Here is a 24,085-nt window from a genome sequence, read left to right as displayed (position 1 = left end):
TCTCCGGGTTCATTGTGTAAACTGTGTTAACATTTAGCAACGTCATCCCATAATCATGCAAAACTATACACTTTGTCGTTTTACTTGGGAAACCGTTTAACAAGCAGCTTGGAAAAATATCACATGGACCCTAAAATATGCATACTTCTACCGAAATTGCAATTGTTGTATTTGAATCAGTAGGGAACACAAATCGAAAGCTCCATGATGATATGAAAGGCTGAAAAACACAAAAAATATGCGTGTCCGCCTTTAACCAATTCGCTGAATACAGGTATGTTGGTTGAACCATAGGTTAAAGCACAATAAGATGTGAAATGTTGGGGGACACAGGAACGGTCTTCAGCTGTCACTCATGAACTTAAGAAATGTCACTAAAAGATGAATCTTTGAAAGATTGGGCTAATTCTGTCATTAAGAGCAGAAGCTGGCATGGAATCCAGAAAGGCTAATGACCCTCTTTAGACACCCTTGCTTGAAGGGGGCACCTTTTGGCCTGAGTGGGTTTACAATCCCAGTTGCTTAAAAGCTCAGACAGTACTGTTTAGGAGAAATATCACTAGAAACAACGAATCGAAACATTAGCAAATACATTTGCTGGCAGGAACCACACTCACGATTCCTTGCCCATAGAAACCAATCCAGAATTGAGACAATTTTTTCCTGTTTCTCTGATCTTTCATAATCCACCCACATGTAGCACCTCCAAATTTAAGGAGGATGTGCAATCGACACAAAACAATACCTGAGCCACACTACACCAACACAAGTAAAACTAGTTAATTCTGAGGGTCATAACATTTCAAATTAGAGAGTTATTGAAGGCACAGCTTCTTTTTAGTTGGCTCTCACACAGCTCCCACGTCTCTTAAAAAGGAATAGTCGTCGTGCCTTGCCCTCTCTTCCATCCACAGCGCCCCCTGGTGACTGCTGGGAGCGAGCCACAGTTTATGTCTGGAGTATAAAGGGAAAAAAGCTGCTCGAAAAATCGCTTCTTAAGCCCAAAAGATCCATCAGATATTCCTCCGACATCATCGGCTTCCGTCTTCACCTGTCTGTGGCTTCCAGGCACAGGAAGGACAGACTCATTTCACAGGAAGGAGATTTACTCCAGCGGACTTTAATACATCTCTCTGGGCAGCTTTAAGTATTCCTTGTAAATGCCTCCGGATCGGATTAGAGTCTGGAGCGCAGGCCGCCAGAACTTCAGCGAGACTCTTCGGAAACTGCTCGCCACGCCCGCGTCGCCAGTAATGGAGCCGCGATGATACATTTCACAAATCTCTAAATAATGGAGAGAAAAAAATCAATCACCAGCCAGCCGAGACCAACCTGCTGTCACCCTGAGCGCAGGGCGAAATGGGAACCGCTTCAGAGAGAGACCAGAGGATCAGAAGTCCTTCTTTAACCCGTAGCAAAAGCAGGCGAGCAATCTGTACAACACGGATTACTGCCCCTTTACTGTGATATGGTGCACAGCATGACAGACAGTAGTGCTTCCAGTCGACGGATGACAATCCAAGCAATCTTGAGCCACAGGCTGACTACTTCACTCAGTGTGCAAAGTAGCAACACGCTTCAACCAAAGTGTCCTCCTTCAGACGGCAATCAGGTCCGAACACATGGGGGCATATTTAATCAGCCATAATACTCTGGATGTTTTCAGCACCCCTGTTTTGTAAAATGCCATGAAGATTATGATAATCCCCTTTCATTTACACAGCTGGATACTCACAGAAGTAACTGAAATCTTTACCTTCAAACTGGCCATTGCTCTCAATATATTTGTCGCTCTCTTACTAAGTGTTTGATAAGCGTTTGACACTTCATTAGCTTAATAATTGTCCAGCTCTTCTGACCTGTACCCTCCCTTGCTTGGACAGTCTTTTTACGATCCTGTGTAATATCCTGGGCTGTGATCTATACTTTCCAATCAACCACCATGATTATATGCTCTAATAGTTTCCCCATTATGTTCCCGTTGACATTTATCCTAACTACAAACACAGGGCTGGCAGAGGGAGGATGGGCACCCTCTCTGGCTTGCTCTCGGGTTCTCATCATTGGAGAGGTACTACCTCACTTTTTGTTCTTTCAGGGTCAAAGTTTAGGCTTCCCCCATCTTCACTAATTTCCCTCATTTCCTGTAAAGTGTGAGTCTCGTTAAAGAATGCAACAGATAAAATGGAATTGAATCGAGGCTGCATTATCCATACCAATTAGCAACTAACTCTGTTCTTCAGGCCTTATCTTGTGATGGCATTCTTTTCCCTTTGATGATATAAAGATCGTTATTCGGCGCATATGCTTCTGTTCAAATGCTCGTGAAAAAGGAGTTCGCTGCGCATTGCGTGCGCTAGTGTGATCTGAGGTCGACTCCTTGAAGCACTGCAATGATTACATTGTTTTTGCAAAGATGAGCTCCACCATACGGCTTTTAAATGATCTAGTACTACAGCATGCAAAGTCAGGGAAAGCCAAAGAGACACAATTAAGAGAAATGCAAACAACCAGCCAGGAGGCTCACCTTGGTGAAATAACTGGCAAGATTTGCAAATAAAAAAGTTTTATGAAAGAGTAAGCAGTGTAAGAGGACATCTTCAGTCTCTGTATTTCCAGCTCAGGAGAGTTCCAGGCGTGCCTGGGTTTCCCCGAGGGAGATGTGTAATGAAGCTTCATGAAAAGGACTGATGAGTGTGTTATAATGTCTGTATAACCTGTCAATGTTGTTTAAGAAACACAATACCGTGACTTCCATTATAAAGGAGACCTTCAGTCACACACTTCTGCAACACAACATGATTTATGGGGTTTCTCTGTGAGGTTGAGCCACTGGTACATTCATTACTGCAGTGTGTGTGTGTCTGTGGACGTGCAACTACATGTGAGAGAGAGGGGGGAGGGAGGGGGAGAAGGGAGAGAGAGAGAGAGAGAGAGAGAGAGAGACAGAGAGAGAGAGAGAGAGAGAGAGATAATATTTGTCATAACAATTACCTTTATTAGCATAATAAACGTGTATTGTATCCCAAAAGTAATAGAGAGGTTTGAGATATGTTGTTTGCATTGTTGTGTATTTGCTTTGCCATTTTTAATCAATTTGTTTAATGTCAAGCTCTATTTGAATATGAAAATTGGAGAGAGATTAACAGTTTATGTGTGAGAGCACAAGAAGAGAGGAGAGAAACTGCTTGAAATGGAAAAATAGGGAAAGTATTGTCAATGTGTCATGTTTTATAATCACTGAAAGCCACATAAAAAATAAAAAACAGTCACCCTATTCATTCCATTCAGTACCTACTCATTTGTGGATATGTTTATCCAGAAATAACTGAAAGACAACTATCAAAATACATCACGCAAACCACAAACCGCAAGATAACTCATGGCCTCATAATAATTCATGAGGTTGAATAATTGAATGAATAATTAATAAAATTGCTGTGGCATATAGCATGATTGGTTGGCATGGAACAGCAGCGGTGAACGCAAAAGATGAAGCGATAAATAAAGGGAATAAAGGAGAGAGAACAGAAGACAGAGTAGGGGCTTACAACAGTCCTTCAGGCAGCATGGGCATCATAAACACAGACATAAACACCCGAAGGCCTGTCCCAGGCGGAAAAGTGATGTACGCAAACTTCCACAGGGTGCTGGGGAAAAAAATAAAGGAATACAAATTGGTAATGACACAGCAGAATTCCCTTAATTACCCGTCCCAGTGGCTGGGCTGTTTCTCCCAGTTTTCAGAATTCAGGGGTATTTCATGCTTCACAATTTTACTACAATGGGGAAAAGGACAGTGAAAAACAAGATCAGTAAGGTGGTATACTATGTTATAAAAGGGAGAATATACGTGTGTGTGTGTGTATATACAGAGAGCTCCATACCCTTTGGAACAAATACATATTTTTCTTTATTTGGCACTGTATTCCACAATTTTATGTATGCAAGCAATCATTTTACATGTGGTGAAGGTGCAGATTCTCAGGGTTTATTTCAGGTACTTTTATAAGTTTTGGTTTCAGCTTGTAGAAATTGCAGAATTGTATATGCATAGTCTCCCCAGGCTTTTCAGGGCACCATAAGGTTTGGGTCAAATGGCTTCAAAGTTCTCTGATTAGCTAGGCATGTTGAATTGTTTCTTTGGTGAAGGTATAAGGGAGTTCTATCTAGTCTTGATTCTAAGCTTTTGCTTGTCTTTGGCATTTGTTAACATGGGGACCAGAGTTGTGTCAATTCAATCAAGAAAGCCATTACGAGTGTGAGAAATGAAAAAAATCAATATGCTTCCCAATATCACATGTTTGGAGCATCATTATGAAGAAAGGGGGCAGTAGTGAGTTGAGGAATCACAACGGGTCTGGTAGCCCAAGGAAAACCACTACAGTTGAGAACCAAAGAATTCTCAACATAATGAAGAAAAACTCCAAAACACCAGCCCAACAGATCAGAAACACTCATCAGGAATGGAGAAGTTAATGTGATTACTGTCACAAACAGATCTAAAGAGGCTACACTGCAAGATACCATCCACTAATTAGCCATAAACACAGGATGGGGTGGCCACAGTTAAGCCAAGAAGTACCTAAAAGGTCTTGTGGGCATATAAGACCGAGATTGACTTGTATTAGGGTGATTGCAAGAGAGTGTGGAGGCTAAAACTGCACAAGAATCAAAGCATACAACCTCATCTGTGAAACATGGTGATGGGGATGTTATGGTTTGGGCATGTATGGCTGCCACATGTACTAGCTCACATCTTCATTGGTGATGCAATTGACGATGGCATCAGCAAAATGAGTTCTGAAGTGTACAGAAGCCTCAAATCTGCCCATGTTCAACCAGATGCCTCTAACACATTGGCTAGCACTTTATAATACAGCAACACAAGGATCCCAACACACTGCTCAAGCAACAAAGGAGTAAATGTAAGGAAAGAGAAAGCCAACAAACCCCTGAGGTTGTTCCAGTTTGTTCCAAATATTACAGAGCTCACTGTGTATGTATACTGTGTATATATAGTATACACAATGTTTGAATTTACTTTGTAAGTTAAAGTTAAGGACAAAGTTAAAGTTGAGGACAAATATTGACTTGAATACAGGCCAGTTATAAAAAGTGTAATTGGAGAGGGAAGATGGATATATACTTCTCATTCATTTGGCTGAGGTATGAATAAATGATGAACAGAAAGCGGCTGGCATAAGAACTTATCACACATGATGAACAACTGACCATCATCAAATATATATACACGGGATGGGGAAAAGATAACCTTCACATAATGACTGCGGGCAGGAAAAATCTATAATGCTTCACAAAATGGATTACCCTCATAAATTAGGTTCAGCGATTTAATAACTTTAACAGCACAACAGAATTTGCAGGTCTTAAAGTGAGTGTAAGTGTGGCTGGGGGGTTGAAAAGTGTTTGGTGAGGGGTCTGAAAAAGTTTAAATTAGGACACTCATTTACAAACCTAATTTCACTAATGGATTACATAATCTCGAAATAAGCAACTGAAAACCAAGTGCACTGTTTTGAAAAAGGGACTTGTTTTGGATACAGGACAGGATAAAAATCACAATCCTGTTAACACAGATCTTGTTCTTCTGCGATGCCCCAGTTCTGGGGAAGCTGAAACACAGGGGGTTACTTCCCAGGAATTGAAAAGTGCACCCTCCTTTCCTCCACACATCCACTCCCCCCATACTTCCAGATATGAGGAGATATGAAAAAAGGAGGAATATTGGGACACTCCCATGGATTGCTCCACCAAGAGGCTCAAGGTTTGAACACAGCCACGCTCCTGCATGACCTGAAAAGTAGTACTCTGAGGAGATGTTATAGATCCAGTCAGAGTGGACACAGCCACAAAAACATCACAATCTCTCCAGGCTCACCCCCTGATGGGAAAGTTTGCCAGAGTTTCCATTGGAAATGAACAAAATGGTCGGTTACAAGTGCCTCTGGTTTAACAGCAGAGAGGGTATCTGGGCAGATTGTCAAATCACCTCAGGGGTTCCATGACAGTGACCAATAAGGAGAACGGTGTCCATGACAGTGACCAATAAGGAGAATGGTGTCCATGACAGTGACCAATAAGGAGAATGGTGTCCATGACAGAGACCAATAAGGAGAATGGTGTCCATGACAGAGACCAATAAGGAGGACGGTGTCCATGACAGTGACCAGTAAGTCCATACAGTCCACTTATTCATTTCCTACTGCCCCTGACCAGGGGTGATTGACAGGTGTCCAGCCCTAGGTGCACTTAAGCCAATGCGGTTTATCATCCCCAGGGTCCAATCATTGGCTGTCACACCTGGGGCCAAGACAGCCATCCGCCTTACAATCTGATAATGACACCTCATTACCCATCAGCCCCCAAGGCCCAGGCCCTCTGCAAATCTGCTGGGGGCCCTCTCGTGCAGCAGAGCTCGACCAGTGCATTTAAGATCCACTTGATCACAACCGCCTGCATCTAACACCGCAGTGTCCTGAGGGCAGTCTCTTTCATAAACAACATCCTCTTTTTATTACAGTGCAGTTATTTCAGCCTTTTATTTTTAAGTCAATCGACTGAAAATTAAATTTGCTTAGCATTGACTGCAAAAAAAAAAAAAAAAGAAGTTTAATTGAAATAATGCCAACTTCCCTGATGAGTTCTTGCTGGCAAGATTACCTTTAACAGGGATTTGGATGAAATCAACAATTAATTGGATCAGCATTCATTTAATTTTGGGCACAGAACATTGTGACCCAATACCTAATAACAGAGAGAGAGAGAGAGAGAGAGAGAGAGAGAGAGGGAGAGAGAGAGAGAGAGGAAACAGGATTTACACCTCATGAGTCTGTTAGAGGTACACACACACACACACACACACACACACACACACACTCTCTCTCTCTCTCTCTCTGAGGGCCAGTTGGATCCAACGTGTCATTGCCTGTTGACACTGAAGCGGTTGCCCATATAAAACCAAAGGGTAATTGAGTTTGTTTGAAACTTTGTGTCCCAGGAAATTAGCCGCGTTGCAACAGACAATGTCAGTGTAGGGGGTGGAGGAAGCACTGAAGGAGGGGACAGCCCAACTGCAGGCAGAGGGCATCATGGGCCAGAGCCCATGGCATTTACAGGGCGCTAATGAACGGCGCTTCATTTTTAATGGCCTCCCCCCCTTCCCTGCCGCCCCTCGTGACTGACATTTGGCTTTACGGATTGACAGGAAATCGCTCAGCTGACAGACACAGGCGACAGGAACATAAACAGCCTGGGGGGTCGAGACTTTGACGGGAGGGGCGCCTGTCGAGCGGTCAGCCATTTTGCCTTTTATTCTTTTCACTCCGCTCTACAAAGGAGCGGTGTCTAATCGGAGGTGAAGCCGCAATTCTGCTAAAGGTTACGCTACATTACCATACATGAGAATCTAATGAAGTCTTCTGCCTCAATTACTCCACGGTTGTCTTCAGGGAAAATGTGAGATTTCCGTAGTGAGAATCTATTCAGGTCTCATACAGAAGCCAGGGAGCCTGAGGCCTGTTTAAACGATCAAAGCAATTAATTGAACAAAAGAAGAGACTGAAAGAGAACTGTGATCTGTGTCAGTTGTCCTTACCGCACGTGTAAAAACGCCCTTTGTCCATGCACTTTGCACGTAGAAAATGGGAAACTAAGAAACTTTCGCGCCACATGAAAAGAAATGATGCAAAGAATTAAAGTAGTCTCATTACTGCAACAGTAAGAAAAATGAAAGATTAAAAAAACTGTTTAATACAGTACAATAGTGAATATCTACAAGTAAGAATTTACAATCATAATGCAACAGTTGGTTAATAATCTATAAAAGTTGTAATTATAAACACTGCCAAGATATCATACTGCCAAGATACCAAGAGAATGAAGTTACTCTGTGCTGTGGGAAGAGTCATAATGCACTGTTTGGCAACAGTCACAGGTGTGGGCACTACAGCTGACCTGGAATGCAAACTTAGCTCAATAAAGCCTGTGGGTCAGTTGGTTTCAGCTACCCGTAGAAGGTTTCTGGGTCAGCCTACACCTGCTGGGTCAAGCCGAGGAAGGTTTCTGGGTCAGCCCAGACCTGCTGGGTCAGCCCCTGGATGGTTTCTGGGTCAGTCTGGACCTGCTGGGTCAGGCTGAGGAAGGTTTTGCGGGTCAGCCCCTGGACCCAGCAGGAAGGGGCCTGCTCTTCACAGACACCCCCAGCGTGAGCCCAACTCTGCATCGTTCTGTAGAAAATACTTCACAGAACCGCTCGCCGGGAGATAAGCCTACTCAGACCAGTCACAGCTAATGCAATGGAGAAGATGTCTGCCAAGCGTTTCATCCTGCTGGCAGTGCATGCTAGAGTTCACCATAATATACACAATCCCGTAAAATGGAGAAAATACTCACCACAAGCGCATCCATTAGGAATGATATTTCATCCATCGCCCATCTTCCCCTGCTGAAGGAGGAAAACAGAATTATGGGATATTGTTTTTTTTCCCCCTCTTTGAAATGGCTGAAAGGGAAAGAGAGCGGCTATTAAACATAGATGACTGAGGGAGAGCGAGTGTGAGTGCCATTGGTGTAACAGGGTGGGTATTGATTATAAATAACCATAGATGCCCTGGAGAGCAGTGGATTTTTATGACCTTTGAGATGTGCGTTGCCTAATGGGAGCCTGGAGGAACTATATTACTTCAGCCCCAAGAAGCCTAGTTTCTACTGAAATCTCATTCCAACTGTCTGTAAACACAGAAGAAAAAGAGGACACACTGTATCCCAGCTGACTCACACGTCCTAAATAATGAGTCCCCCCCTCCCAGTCCACCGAGCTGGTTCAAAAATGTCTGCGTCTCATCTTCGGAGAACACACCAGTGTCAGCTGGCTTGCTTTCTTGTCTTCAGAAGCGTGGGAGACTTTAACGAGCTGCTCTTTGCTGCCGTTCTTTGGGGACCTATCGAGAACAAAAATATACTTTTTTTTTGTTTTGATTTATGCTGTGATTCTGCTATTCGCTGAGCTGAAAGCAAATAAAACTACAAAAAGTCAACTGGTACTTAAATGTTCAAAATGACAATGAATCCTGAGAAAATGACTTGAAGTAAAATAAATAAAATAAAAATAAAAATATAAAAAATAAATAAGTGAAAAAGTGATTGTTAAGCATTGTGTGTCCCAACTCCCTCATTACAACATGCTCCCCAAAAAACCCTGTGACCCAAACCCAAACATAGGAACCTTGCTCCAAGCATAGTAACACCAGGGACCATTCTTACAGGTTGCGCTATGGTGGCCGTCTTGTAACCTCTTGCTGCTTGGTCGCCTGATGTAAGCAACAACGGACGATTTAGCGCTCTCAAAATCTCACAGATGTTTTTGCTAGTAATGTTGCCGTAAAAATGATTAGACATGCCCCATGACCCAAAGCCTCTGATAGCTACTGAAATCCATTTTGGAAGCAGATGACCGTGGTCTTTGAGGATGGACGGACCCCAAGACCCAAACCCATAACTTGTTTTTATGAGGCTAAAGAGGGAAGAACAGATTGATCGATCCCTCTAACACCTTCCATCAGCTGCCAGCTCCAGCTTCACCAAAACACAACCTTTCAAACAGACAGCCTCAGGGCAGGCTAACAGGCTAACAGGCTAATTATGAGTGAGCCTGACCAGGCTTCTGTTCAGTTAACCTTTCCCACAGGAGAATGGGGGGGGGGGGGGGGAGAGAGAGTAAGACAGACAAAGAGAAAGAGAGTCTGTTAGACACCGCACACACACCTTGAGAGATATGGAGATATGATTAGATTTGGAGATATGATCAGATTTGAGGAGAGGGCAGTATATTTGTTTTAGGCTGCAGGTATAATACACCGCTCAAAAAAATTAAGGGAACACTTAATCTTCACAGCGTAACACCAAGTCAGTTAAACTTCAGGGATAGCAATCTGCCCATTTAGGAAGCACAAGTGATGGTGAATCAATTTCACCTGCTTTGGTGCAAATGAAAGTGACAACAGGTGCAATGGAGATGCAAAAGCAAGACAACTCCAAAAAAGGTAATGGCTTTGCATGTGGTGGGCACAGACAATTGCTCTCTCCTTATCCTTCTCTAGTTTTGTGTTCTGCTAGTGTCCTTGTCACTACTGGTAGCATGAGGCAATACCTGCAGCCCAATCAGGTTGCACAGGTAGTCCTGCAGCTCCAGGATGACACATCCATACATGCGGTTGCAAGAAGGTTTGCTGTCCCTCCCAGCATAGTCTCAAGAGCATGGAGGAGATACCAGGAGACTGGCCGTTACACAAGGAGAGCTGGACAGGGCCGTAGAAGGGCAGCAACCCAGCAGCAGGACTGGTATCTGCTCCGTTGTGCGAGAAGGAACAGGAGGAGCGCTGCCAGAGCCCTACAAAATGACCTCCAGCAGGCTACTGGTGTGCATGTTTCTGACCAAACTGTCAAACATACAGCATGACTGGTTTGGTGGTGGGTCAGTGATGGTCTGGAGGGTCACACAGACCTCCATGTCATAGCCAGCGGGACCCTGAATGCTGTTAGGTACCGGGATGAAATCCGATTGTCAGACCTTACGCTGGTGCTGTGGGCCCTGGGTTTCTCCTGGTGTAGGACAATGCCCGGCCTCATGGATGAGGAAGGCATTGATGCCATTGACTGGCCCTCACGTTCCCTTGACCTAAATCCAACTGAGTACCTTATGCATCCGACGCCGCCAAGTACCGCCACAGACTGTCCAGGAGCTCACTGATGCCCTGACCCAGGTCTGGGAGGAGACCCCACAGGACATCATCCGCAGACTCATCAGGAGCATGCCCAGACATTGTCGGGAGTGTGTACAGGCACGCGGGGGCCGTGTACGCTACTGAGTCACATTATGAGCTGCCGTGATAAAATTCACACAAGTTGGATCGGCCTGTGATTAAAAAATTTTACTTACATTTTCAGTGTGATTTTGAATCCAGCCTTCAATGGGTTGATGATTTTGGTTTCCTTTGACCGTTGGTATGTCATTTCGTTCTCGACAAATTATACAATGTACATCAGTAAAGATTTCGACTTCAATAAATCGTTCATCAAGATCTGATGTGTCCATTAAGTGTTCCCTTAATTTTTTTGGGCAGTGTATTGTGGGGGCTGACTGAAGGTTCCACTTAATTGGCACATGAGAGACAGGGGCGGTTACTTAAATTGAAAATTGGCTGTCCAGATTGGCTGGGCAGGCCTTTCCTCTAGCCCTGAGAATACCCACATAGTATACTACCCTTAGTTCCAGTTAATTTGGAGGGAAGGAGAGAGGGATGGAGGTAAACGGACAGGAGTGACACCGAGGCCGAGGAACAAGGACTGGCGTTTACGGAGCACCTGCACTCGAAGAAGAAAACACTTCGCCTCCCAGCGACGCTACAGTACATCATGAAAGGATTACCAGGAGGGCCCTGCCTGTGGAAAAGGCAGAGACAGAGACAGAGACAGGTGAGAGAAACTCCAGGCCTAATCTTCGCTCAAGTGGCAGACGACAAACAGGCCGGAGAGGGCCGCACTCTGATCACACCACGGCCTGGAGCCCGCTCGCCCACGCACCTTCACCGTCTCAGAGGAGGGCAGGCTCAGAGACTGCAGTGGCCATCTTGAGAGTTCATACAAATACCTTTTTTTTTTTTTTTTGCTTTGAAGCGTCTCACCTTTGATGTTGCTAATAGATACTGAAAACGAGTGCTTTTCAAGGGAAGAAAAAAAAGAAAAAGAGAGAGGAAAAATATCTCAAGGGTATTCTGGTCCGATCAACCCAGCCTGCAGGTTAGCAAATAAACATTTTAGCAATGTTGTGGGACATTCTGTTGAGGTTCCCGTTTGGTTTTGACATTGCATTTTGATGAGAATCTTCCCCTAATGCATTTCTTTTTCCAAACTAGTTATTAAAATGTCACAGTCTTTGAAAACCTCACAGAGGCAGTGTGTTAATTGTGTTTTTTAAATGTAATACTCCAAGGACAAGTATTAAAATGCCAGATTGGTTGAACTTTGATGAAATGTCCCAAGAACATTTACATTAATTTTAATTCAATTATTGGTTTTCAGTTCAAATGTTTTTGTTTTTTTACCGGGAGCAACAAATAATGATCCAAGGCTGTTCCTGCAATGTTCTTTGTGATGCGACGTCCTGGCAACACTTTACCTTTTTTTAGCTGGAAAGGCTGTTCTTTGTGAGGAAAACAGACATACGCACGAGAAGAGTCGACGTCACAGACAATCCAACACGGAAAACCGCACATGCTGAACAACAAGTCATACCCTTCCTAAGAGCTAAGTGGGAGTTGCACATATCACACACAGGGAGTCTAACAGTGTTTTAATGGATGTGTATGAATGGAGCAAGTTGTTCGGATGAAGGCCTTTGGGTCGAAACGTTAAATGCCATGGTTCAATGAAATATTGCTCTTATTTCGGAGCCTGGGCAAGTGTGCAAGTTTTCATGGCTGGTGTGTGTGTCCGTGCCCTTCACTGAAGCCCTCAGCCAATAAAATTGTCTCGCTAAGGGAAGAAATAAGATTGTAATCACAGTTAACACAGATACGTCTCCAGAACAGACGGGGATTAAAGCCCTGAAGGGTAGAAGATATTTGCCTCGGTGTTGAACCGTTAGATGACTGCGCTGCCTCTTCCCCTCTGCTTCCAGAGCCAAATTAGACTGCTACTTGAAAGAAAATGGAACAAAACCTGGTAAATGTGAACCAGGGGGCCCACAGTTGGATGTACTGTAGGTAGATAGGGTGGGACCACAAAAAGCCAACTCAGGCACGTCAATAGTGCTGTAATCACCTAACTGCCACCTGTGCCCCAGCAGTGATGTCGTATTATATTTCCCCAATAGCCAGTAACCAATGTTGGAGGCCAATCCAGTTTGCCAACTAGATGTTTGTAAATATCAAACCAAATCTGGTTGACCTATGTCAGGGTCGAACTGACCCACTGTCAACAACCACACAGATAAAAATGATTACATTTGGCCAAGAATGGCTGCATTATAAAACTCCAACAATTCGGCACACACAGTTTTCCAAGCAACTCTGAGCTCTGAGGGCAGGCATGGATGATTTGTTGCAGTGTTGAAGCACTCCTATTGGCTCTTTGGATGGCCAATCAGCAAGCCTAAATTTGGTCCACCGGTGACAATGATGTGTGCGGGTCTCTGGTGCTCTCAAAGGCCTGAAGCGAACATCCCTCATCTAAAAGGACACAACTTATTCCTCTGAACTTTCAATAACATTATTCCGTAACAAAAAACACCACTGCGAACAACTGTTTTGATCCTTTTCAAAAATGAAGCCTTAAAGCTAAAACATGATCTAGTTTTACAGCAACCAATAAATACTTTTTTTACTTCCGTTTCTTTGCCAGGGTGGCTGAAGGTGTTATAGTCAGTAATATAATTTCAGCTACGGATATAAGCTTATGGAAAAGAATAACAGCAGAGTTTGCACACTGGTCACTGTCCACAGCCGGAGTTTATTGGCCAGTGTGTGAACGGGCGGGTGGAGACGTGAGTCACATGCTTCTGGTCAGAGATTCCCATGCTCAGTGGGGAGTGATCCCAGGAGGGCAATGAACAAGGGAGGAAGAGGGCGAACTGCACGATGGGAACACATTGAGGGCTCAGCCAACAGATGGAGGCTTGGGGGTGGAATGGGGTTGGTGTGAGTGAGTGCGTGTGTGTGCGTGTGTGTGTGCATGTGTGTGTGTGTGTGTGTGTGTGTGTGTGTGTGTGTGTGTGTGCGTGTGTGTGTGTGCGTGTGTGTGTGGTGGGGGGGGGGGTCAAACAGTCAGATGAAAAGAAGACACAGAAGAAAGCGCAGGGGCACGTTAATGACAGGAGCAATGGACCGCTCGGAAAGAAAGCGTTGAGCTAAGCATTTTTCAGGACCATTAGTCAATCCACTTAAGTAACAGAGGGCACATGGCACAGAGTTGACACAAGACTATCAAAAGGAAAGAGGAAATGAAAAACCCAAGCCAACAGAACAAATTAAGACTGCCCAGGATCTGAAATTCATCGCGTTTAAGTAGCACTCAAACTGCAATAAAACTGAAGGCCCATACTAATACACTGACCACTGTCTCAACACTATAGTTCTCCCGGGGAGGGAGTGGGGGGTTCCACACCTGCTGTGGGAACTGCGAGAACATTGCTTCTTTTTAAGCAATTCATTGTGAAGAAAAGCTGACCACAGTACAACTGGCAGAATGAACAGGAAAAAGAATTACCTAACAGAGCTGCAAATTCCTGACCCAAAGGAATTCCTTTTGGACCTGGTTATTTCAGCCCGCTGGTAGTTTGTGTGATGGAAGACCATGAACTAAACATTTAGCACATTTCATTTTGCTTGGTGCAGTAAAACGAAAATGCTAATGAAAGGAATCAATTACCGGAAGCGAATGAAAAACAAGCTGAGGATGGAGCCAAAGTGGTGACAATGGGAGCGAATCAACACCATCTGTGCTGCCATCTCATCCTCTCCACGGCCCCAGCACAGAAAACACCACTGATAGGCCAAAGCAGCCCCGAGCCACATACACCAGACTGACCTTTGACCTCTGTACTGACAGGGCAAGGCTTTAGCCTGAGAGCAAGGCAGTCTGGAATATGAGGATGAGATTCAAGCGATGGTCCCTCAACTTTTACTCACAATCAAATACAAGTGACACTGATCCGAGAGCGTGGCGAACGAAACCATTATCTTGCCGAATGAAAACACCCGTCAAAAACTGTGTATTGCTCATTGCATATCAATGTATACCAGTTCACTGATTTTCACACGTCATATAGAACTGTCATTGTGAATTTCTTGCCGAAGCCAGCTTTAAATAAGCTTCAGTAAATAACTTCAGTTTCATAAAGAAATAGAGACAAATTGTGACTGGCACACTCGGTAGGACTGAGCGCCTCTGTTGAGCAAGTGATGGCAAGTCATTGTGGTTCTGTTGAGCAGTTACAGACGGTTTGCACATCAGTGCCATACTCGGTCAGGAAGAGAGAATCGAGCATGCTTTTACTGGATCTGAGGGTTCTTTTCCAGCCTCTCCAGTCTGGGCTGAAGGTGATGTGGACCTGGGCCAGAACTGGGGAGGCCGAGCCAAGTCTGCATTAGGGATGTCGCCAGTCTCCATCCAGATCCGAGGCACACACATTTCCCTATACGGGTTATCTCCAGTGATACACTTCTCCTTCCGCACTGGCTCCAATGGGAGTCTGGGCACAGACGGAGCCCATACCAATACCAGGATGCCATTATACGGATTTAAAACATCACAATGTGCGCCATTGCCTCTGGCTCAGAAAATAGGCCCAGATAAGTCTAAACCAGTGAAAGCAAAAGCTACAATTTGTTCTGTGAGTGTCCCCCTAAAGTATACTTACTTTGACAAGGTTTAGTCTGAAAACCCAACTTAATTTCTATTTGCCAGTGGCTGAGAATAAACCATACTAGGCTGTTGAACTACCGATGTAAACACAGTCAAGTGCGATGGCTTTTTTATCAGAACCATCAGCTCAATCCCCACCAACTTGAAATGAATCAAAAACCAATTTGGCAGTAAATATTTTGAAGCGGTCTACAATTCCCTTCGAATAAGAAATGCCTTCACTGCGAAAGGGCGGAGGGCTTTGATCCTGTGGCTGTGGAAGCAGGCGATAAAGGCTTGTGCACATTTTGAGGAACGTCGAATGCTTTTTCTGATAAACCAAAATACCGCCCCTCTGTAGTGAGCTGCATCTAAAATAATAATAATCTAGCCAGGATGTTACACATGCCAGACTTTCACGTGCTTCCAATGAGTGTGGGAACAGCCACCACCATTTGAGGAAGGCGTTGTAATCTTGCTTGCTCATAATTGCCCCATACATGGATGTGTTCGACAGGACTGTGTTCTCCACACAGCCCTGCACACAAGTGAAATGCTTCTGAGATTCATGCCAGACCAAACTTCAAGAGGCAGTTACAGGGGTCAAACTCATCCCACTTCTTGCACCACTACAGCAAGCACAACGCTAACACCAAGGACAGAGAAAGAGAGAGAATCAAGGAACAGAAAGGCAGCACAGAGAGAGTGAGAAAGAGACAACAATGAAGAGAGAGGAAAGTGGAGACGAAGATGGTTTGCACTTTTCCAATCATTTCATTTTTTTCCCCCCAAGGCAAAGATGGCCAGCGTCCATGTTAAGTTAACTGCCCAAACTGTATTTGTGAAGGGGAAAAAAATGAATCCTTGTGTTTACATGCAGGACAAAATAAAGGAAAATGCTGAATTTCCAAAACGGTTGTCTGGCTTTGCTTAAAATCTAACCACCAGAAGCAGTTTTCATGTTTTGATTCTGGAGAAGAAGCATTTAATTTTTGTCCACACCAGAGGAAAATCACTTGTCCATATTTTTACCATGTTTACAAAAATAATAGTATTAAAAGGTGAATTTGACAATTAATTCATACCATCATATTTTAAAAGGCTTTGTGGATAGCACTACACAAAACACCCATGTCATTAATAAACAATAGTGAATAGGTTATAAACATGCAATAAACAATCAATGAATAAGTAATAAGCCTGGAGAAAATGTTAGTCCCAGCCATTTGGACAGGATGCAGACAGATTGCACAGGAAGGTGTTTAGGGAGAGTCTGCTCTGTTCCATTGCCTTGCCGATGCAGAGCTGTGCAGTGATAAGAGGGAATCGGAACGCTATCGCTCACCCGGTGTAGTGGGGGAGATATGCTGATGAAGCAAACAGCAGGACTCTGGAAACGACTATGTCATTGCAGGAGATTGGATGCGGTCGGCCCGATGCCTTCGGTGAAATGGTGGATTGCAGACTCAGGAGCGCATTAGCTCAGAGTATGCCTGCTCTCCAGCAGGGCAGGAGGCCTTTGGATTTAACCGTCTTATAACACACAGCGGAGGATGCTGGGTGGAGAGCGGGCAGAACTGATTAAGGGCAGCAGAGCAATGGGCCCACACCCCCACCCCAGCTCCCCGACTTCCCCATTTCTCTCTCTCTCTCACTCTGCTTCAACAAATCATTTGTGTTACACCGAAAAATGAACAAACAGAAAACTGGATGAAGTTCTCACTCCCCCAGACCATCTCTCCGCATTCTCTCTCTGACCGAACGTTACCCCTAGCCACCTTAAAAAAAATAGTACCGCCTATTAGAATGTCCTACTTCTCCTTATCTGCACGCGAACTAGCAATCTGCTCAGCTAATGCAGGCTCACGCTGTTCCAAACAAAACATGGGGAAGTGGCCACTTTCACTAGAAATTTACATCCATTCAATGGAGTAGAAGAATGATTACTACTACAGTTTTGCACTCAAATCACTATTAAATCATTATCTGGTTAAACTTAACATTAATTAAAACCTGATACCTTTTAAAAAAAATGATGTGTACACATGCGTGAACAAAAGGAACACTTTTGGCAGAGCCGTGTAAGCCTGCCTGGTCTTGTTAGCAACAGCTTCCCCACCACACTGTCACAGGGGAGCACCATTACCCTGTCACTGTATGCGGAGATTGACTGCATATGTGTCTCCAACCAAGTTTTTATGAAAAGGGAAGGAATTGGAACCAAGGCTAATCTGGAAGTAATTTCTCATTTATTCGTCATGAAAGTTGCACTGTGTCGTGAGCGAACTTGGTGTTAGGAACGCCGTGATTCTATGTGAGCTATGGCTATGCCTATTTGACTAAACGTTTAAATGACACATTACATTTTTCAAATTGACAGATCTTCCATAATTCAATGGCACAACAAAAAAAGGGACCACCCCGGTATGTGGATAGTAGTATTCCTGAGACGACCGGGTACAATCTGTGCCTTTAACACCATTTTGTACAGATATAAAAAATATTTTTTAAACCTGCCTTTGAGTGGAGTGGACACTTTGGCTCAGGGGTTGAGAGCGCATTCTGCGGAGATAATGTATTCTCACAACTATATCATTTGAAGCCGCACTTCTGCACAAAACAGAAACCCCACACCACTTCAAACAGCTTTGGTTCTTATTAGACGGTAGAGTGTTTGGCGTACCAGGACATTGAACGCAAACACAGCAGAAACATATAGGGAGCAAAGACGACAGACAAGCCTATACAAAATGAATGACACGGTAATGAGCTACACTGTAGGCTCATAAAAGAGGGAAAATGTGGATGGGAGCTGCATGGCTGTTAGCCAGGCCTGGTGCCAGTGGTCGTATAAATCAGGTAAAGGCACTTCTTCCACACTGCAGTTCGCTCTGGGTAACAGTGTCTGCAATGAAAATATATGTAATTCATTTAACCGGCTATGCATCACAAGAACTGTCACGCTCCCTCTCCCCTCTCTCTTCCTATGGTCTGCTATGAACGGGCTGAAGTCATTGTCATCACACATTTGTCCATGTATACACACGCGCACATGCGCACGCTCGCACACACACACACACACACACACACACACACACAGTGTATCATTTGTTTTATGACTCTGACCCTTCTCTGTATAATCAATGAAGGTGTTGCAACGGACAGCGCTTTATTACACATATTTATCAATCTCACACACATGCTAACGTACACCAGTGACAGCCCAGGATATTGCTAATGCCCCAGCAGCCACAACCGAATAACTAGGTTTGGCTCTGGCCTTTTCTATCTCATAGATATTAGATATTAAGATATTAATTAAACTGCTGCATTGAGACAGTAATTCAGGATATGGCTGGACACATCCATCCATCTTCAGGAAATGTAACGTACCATAAAAGGCAGTAGAGATGTGAGCTAAAATAGCCCTGGGCTGCATCCTGCGAAGTTCTATGTGCTCAACAAGACGCCTGCCCAACAAAGAGACTGATTTATTGATACCATCAAACAAGCATTATTTTCTCCCAATTTCCAAATCTTTGTGTGGCAGATTTCCAAAAAATACACAAATTAATGTTGTATACTGTAACTACAGTGTAACCTACTGTAGCTGTATTCTATACCCTAAAACAGTGATCATCAACTCTGGCCCTGGTTTTCTTTTCTCCCAGGTAAGTAGTGCTTCTGATTGGCCAGACTTCAGGAGTGAAGTCTTCACACCTGACTCCCAGGGAGGGTGGACGTCTAGCAGGTCTCGGCCCTCGAGGACCATGACTCGCTGATCCGTGCCCCGCAATATTTTGTCTACTGCAGCCTCGCCAGACAGTCAAAGCACTCCACAGTGCTTCATCTGCCTGTGAAGACTGACATAGCTCATAGTGCCCACAACACAGCCTGTTCTGCACGACATCATTTCACAATCAGCAGACAGATCGTTTGCTTCATATGTAAAATAATATCAGGTCAATTAGAGCCGATCGCTTTAAGCCCGATCTTAAGTCACGGAACACCCACCCATATTGCAGAAATCTATTAACGGTCATAAGTAATCGTTTAAGCAGAGCTAATGGCATTCAAATTGGATCACATCAGATGGCGTGACGGCTCTGAATGATTTGTACGCTTTGCTCCCAGTGGCGATTTTCACATTCGAGTAAAGTCGGCGTGTAATTAGCATGGTTAACACTTCCACTGACAGGGCCACTGTCAGACCGACATCTACTTGATGTCTTGTCATTTTTTGACTAGCACCATTTTTTAATGTGGAATTCAGTGCGTACCAGGGTGGTCTGCGCACAAACGTCCAGAGACCGCAGGTCTGCGACCGCAACCCGGACCCGACCGCTAATTGGCTGCAATGAGTAATCTCTGTTTCCGGGCAACCAGACATGTGGCTCTTCTGCGGAGGTCTCTCCGTTAAGGATTTCAGTCAGACAGTCATCCCCAGCGCTCCAGGATGTGGCATCACGTCCCCATGCACTCAAAACCCTTTAAAACCCAGAGAGCTGACAGGCCCGCCCCGCTCCCGTATTGTTTGCGTACGGGCAGAAAACAGAGAGGGTAGCAGACAGAGAAGGGGTGGAAGGACAGAAGGAGCCATGGCAGGGTCTGACCCCACGCCCACACTGAGGGATTCACATATGGCCGGAGAAACAGACCGCCCAACGAACCGCACCGCACACAAGCTGACAGTCTAACGCAGGGCCACTAAAAACGCAAACACGGGGTTAGACGCACAATAATTCCCTGGAGGGGAAATAAGAGACAGCGAGCAGTGCAGGCTAGATTGATAACTTGTCAACTAGCCCATTGAACATTAAACTAAACATGGCCCATGCTTATACTGAAGCCGGTGCAGACCCAGACCAAGACGGTTCCCGTTTCATCCTCAGTGTAGCAGAACCCAAAAGGGCTTGTTATTTTACAGCACATTAACTTTAAAGACACTTGTAAAAGTAAAAAAAGTGGAAAAGCATTCTGACTCTGAATGTTGCTACATGTAAAGGAAGACGAACCCAATGAACCAATATTAGTTTGGGAAAGGAGGGCATGAAAAATAATTTAATTAGAAATCAAATGTACGCATTTATTTTTAATGCCCTAAGTTTCCCTATTCACATTACATTAATATATGCATATGGAGGCATATAACAGAAAAACTCAACAGGTACATTTGCCTGGCACTCTGCTAATAAATAAACACATGTACTTGTAAATGTTAACAGTGAAGCAAAGTGTTAAACAGAGAGAGAGAGAGTCTGGGACATGAACACTCCGGCAAATCCATCTGCGCGAATCGCCTCATGTTTACATCCCAGCCAATAGACTGGCTGTTTCTGAGGCGAGTGATGGCAGGAAATCTGGCCCTGACAGGCTGACAGGGCCATGCGGGGTCAGAACTGCAAGTTCTGCACATTCGCACACTATCAGAAGAAAATGGGTCTCCATAGAGGAAACCTCTCCAATTCTTTATGGAAGCCTCTATCACAGGTGTGAAGCATGAAAGCACCCAGACAAAGAACAATTCTGCCCAACAAAGAACCCTTGAACTAGATATGGTTCCTCAGTGGAATCACAGGGTTTTTCCTGAGAGTGCCGGGTCAACTCGCACATTTAAACCCTTTTCTTGGGCAAAATATAATCCCAAATCAAAGCTTCCCGCCTCTTGGTAGAGTCTTGCAGAACACACCCATCTGCCAATCACTCCGACAGATGTGTGTGGCCAGGCTGCTTGTACAGATTACAGAGACCCAGACAAGTTACTATTGATGGGAGTACACAACTCTCCGTGATGAAAGCTTATCTTGATTAGCACACCAATGTCCTGCCCCAGGTCAGCTGACAGACTAGAATGTATGTGCTTTTTGTTGAAAGAGCATATTAGTTTCTCCATACATTGACAGCACAGGGGAAATTTACCTTTTATGATCCAAGATCACAAATGTGTGACTAGAACGTTCTTAACAATTCTGATGCTGATGCAACAACCGTTTCCGGTAAAATAAAATGATACATTTTGAGAACACGGACATTCCCAAACAAACCTGCTCCTGAAAGGGTTAAAGGGCATATCAGCCGTCAATTCCACCCAGCTATTGCTGTAAATGTCAGCTTGTGGGTAATTAGGCAGCCTTTTTTCCCCCCCAAAGCACTTCATTTCAGACCACAGTGCACAAGAACAGAGTTCCAAGTGGACCCAGGATTCCATTTAAAATCAGCCGCCAGTTATTTCCTGTTCTTTTAATACAAGGACAACCTTTTTCAGCTCAGTGCTTTTGTCAGAATCCAGGGGATGTAAATATGATTTTTGTTGGGAATTACTTTTATTACATTTATGTGTGCACTTTTTAATAACTTGCCAATTACACTCTTGACCATAAGCTGTCCCCGGAAAGCCGGAATTGTGTTGCTCGTTTCCCAGCAACGGGCAAACATCAGGTGACCCCCCCCCCCCCCCAGGTGATCTCCAGACCCAATTTGAACCAACAGCGACGAATCATAAGCGGTCATCACTCATGAACTTCAAAACGGATAAAGAGGCCAAAGAGCCTTGGGCAGAAAGGCTGGGATCGATATTTGCCCTTGTTCACAACAGGAGACAAGCAAGAAGAACAAAGCCATGCAGGGTGACGGGGCTGAGATGGGGGTGAGAGTGAACAACAGCGGATAAAGCATTACACTCTTCATACGTTTCAAGGAGGAATAGGTAACTTGTTTGTCTACGTGTGAATAGAGATAAATGAGTAAGAGTCATAGGACAGATAAAAGCAGGCAAAACAGAGGATCAGTAAAACAACCACAGAACTGAATGTCCCTGAATTCAATAGAATTCATCAATATTTCCGGGTTCTTTTCTGACTGAATATCACCATTATTTGTTTTGTACTTGAGAGCTTGGTCATTTGTTAAAAAATTCAACAGTTGCTCTTGGTCGGACCCCAAACATGACTCCCATAGTTTTGGAGTGGATGACATATGGAGTCACCCGTCCGGTCTCATGCCAGTTCGGCGGAGACCAGACCCTTGTCAGGACAACTTTTGAGATTCCACTAATTCTAAAGGTGCCAACTGTTCCCAGGCAACAGGTGATACTGGCACCACTGTCAAGATAGTCGGCATTCTCATTCGAATCGAACGGATCAACCAGCCTCGTAGAATACTCATCCCCCAAACTACCTTTCTCTCAATAAAATAAAGATACATCAAGGAGGCACATCCTATAGGACGTAGCGCAGTAGAATGGTTTCCTTTTCACACCTTTATCCAATACCAAACACAGTTGGTGTTTAACACACTGCACTCTCAGTAGAAAGGATTCAGAAAGGCTCCCCGGCATCTCCACGGAGGAATCCTCTCTAGGGAAGCTGCATTAGTTCTTTGTGGAACTCTTTGCCAGGCTAAATGGTTCTGGGAGCTTTCACGTTGCTCCTACAAAGAACTAAAAACGCTTCCCCTATGGAGACAAGCCAAATAACCCCTGAAAGTGTAGCAGACGGAAGCATAGATGAAATCTGATGCCATTAAATCAAGGAATAATAATAATAATAATAATAATAATAATAATAATAATAATAATACTACATTTTATTTATTTATGAATAGAGCCTCTTCCCAAGCCCAAGGACACTTTACAGATTACAGGATAAAGCATACAAGTGTACAAAGATACCAGTAAAAAGTTAATTGATAAAGATTAATATATAAATTACTGAAATTAAAAGCAAAACCAGGAGAGGAGGAAACAACAGGAAGTAATAAAAATCTAGGGTACTGAGTGAGGGGAATATTGAAGGGAGAAGAGGTAGGTTTTTAAGTGGGATTTGAATGCAGAGATGCTGTTATTGTCACGGGGGCGTTGGGGTAGACAGTTCCAGAGTTTGAGGGCCATAGCACTGACCGACCTGCCCCCCATAGAAGATCTGGTTTTGAGGACCACCAGAAGTCATAAAAATACATTAAACATTATTTAAATTAAGCTGGGAATATATAATTATTAAACAATTACAATAGTTTGTAAACCTAAGCAAATATATGCACAATAACCTTTCTTCTGTCTTCTGTCCCTGGACACCACTTTAGGAAAGTCCAGTAAAATGCATCCTATGATATTTGGTAAATATTAATCTGACTATGTAATCAATATTTGCTATACATTTCAGTTTCTTCAAAATCTGTTGACAGTCCAGAAGATGATAATTCCAGCCAGCCCAGCCAAAATGTACGTGCTGATTTGTGCTTTTTCTGTTCTCCAACTCACAGTTTCCCCTTCATCATTCTCTTTGATTCTATGATTCACAGACATCCAACTGATAAGCTATTAGATCTCTGAAGACTGCAGTTTATAAATTATTCTGGTAAACTTGAGTGTTTTTAATTTGCATTTTGGGGGTGCAAGTTACACCCAGAAGAGTTTTTCACATTTGCTAATCTTTTTCCAGATATCATGTTCCCAGATATTAAATGTGATTTAATATTAACTTCAGTAAAAGTAAGAAAAGTAGACATACGCTAATAAATAAATAAATCAGAACTAATATCTGACTTATATGAACAGTGACACATTTTTTTGTTGTTTTCACTCTGTATTCCAGAAAACAAACAGTTGAAAAAAAGAAAAATCACTATGTATACTACTTCCAGCTTTAATTTGAGCATTTTGTGA

The 24,085-nt window shown here is 43.8% G+C and overlaps 1 long non-coding RNA gene across 2 annotated transcripts in view; it reads right to left on the bottom strand.

Moving 5' to 3' along the window:
- The window catches only part of LOC133114851 (uncharacterized), a 93,203-nt gene that overhangs the window by 8,140 nt on the left and 60,978 nt on the right, over window positions 1-24,085 (bottom strand). Inside the window, exons 4-5 of one of the 2 annotated variants that reach the window (XR_009705583.1) lie at window positions 8,416-8,467; window positions 3,151-3,650 (exon numbers count right to left, since the gene is read on the bottom strand). This is a non-coding gene — a long non-coding RNA (uncharacterized LOC133114851). Of the gene's footprint in view, window positions 1-3,150; window positions 3,651-8,415; window positions 8,468-24,085 lie in introns of those variants that run through there. The other variant, XR_009705584.1, reaches the window with a different exon arrangement.

Source organism: Conger conger, chromosome 16 (genome assembly GCF_963514075.1).
Source record: "Conger conger chromosome 16, fConCon1.1, whole genome shotgun sequence".
NCBI lineage: Eukaryota > Metazoa > Chordata > Actinopteri > Anguilliformes > Congridae > Conger > Conger conger.
Note: the sequence above shows the minus strand (reverse complement) of the source record. Positions and strands in the feature narration are given on the sequence as shown.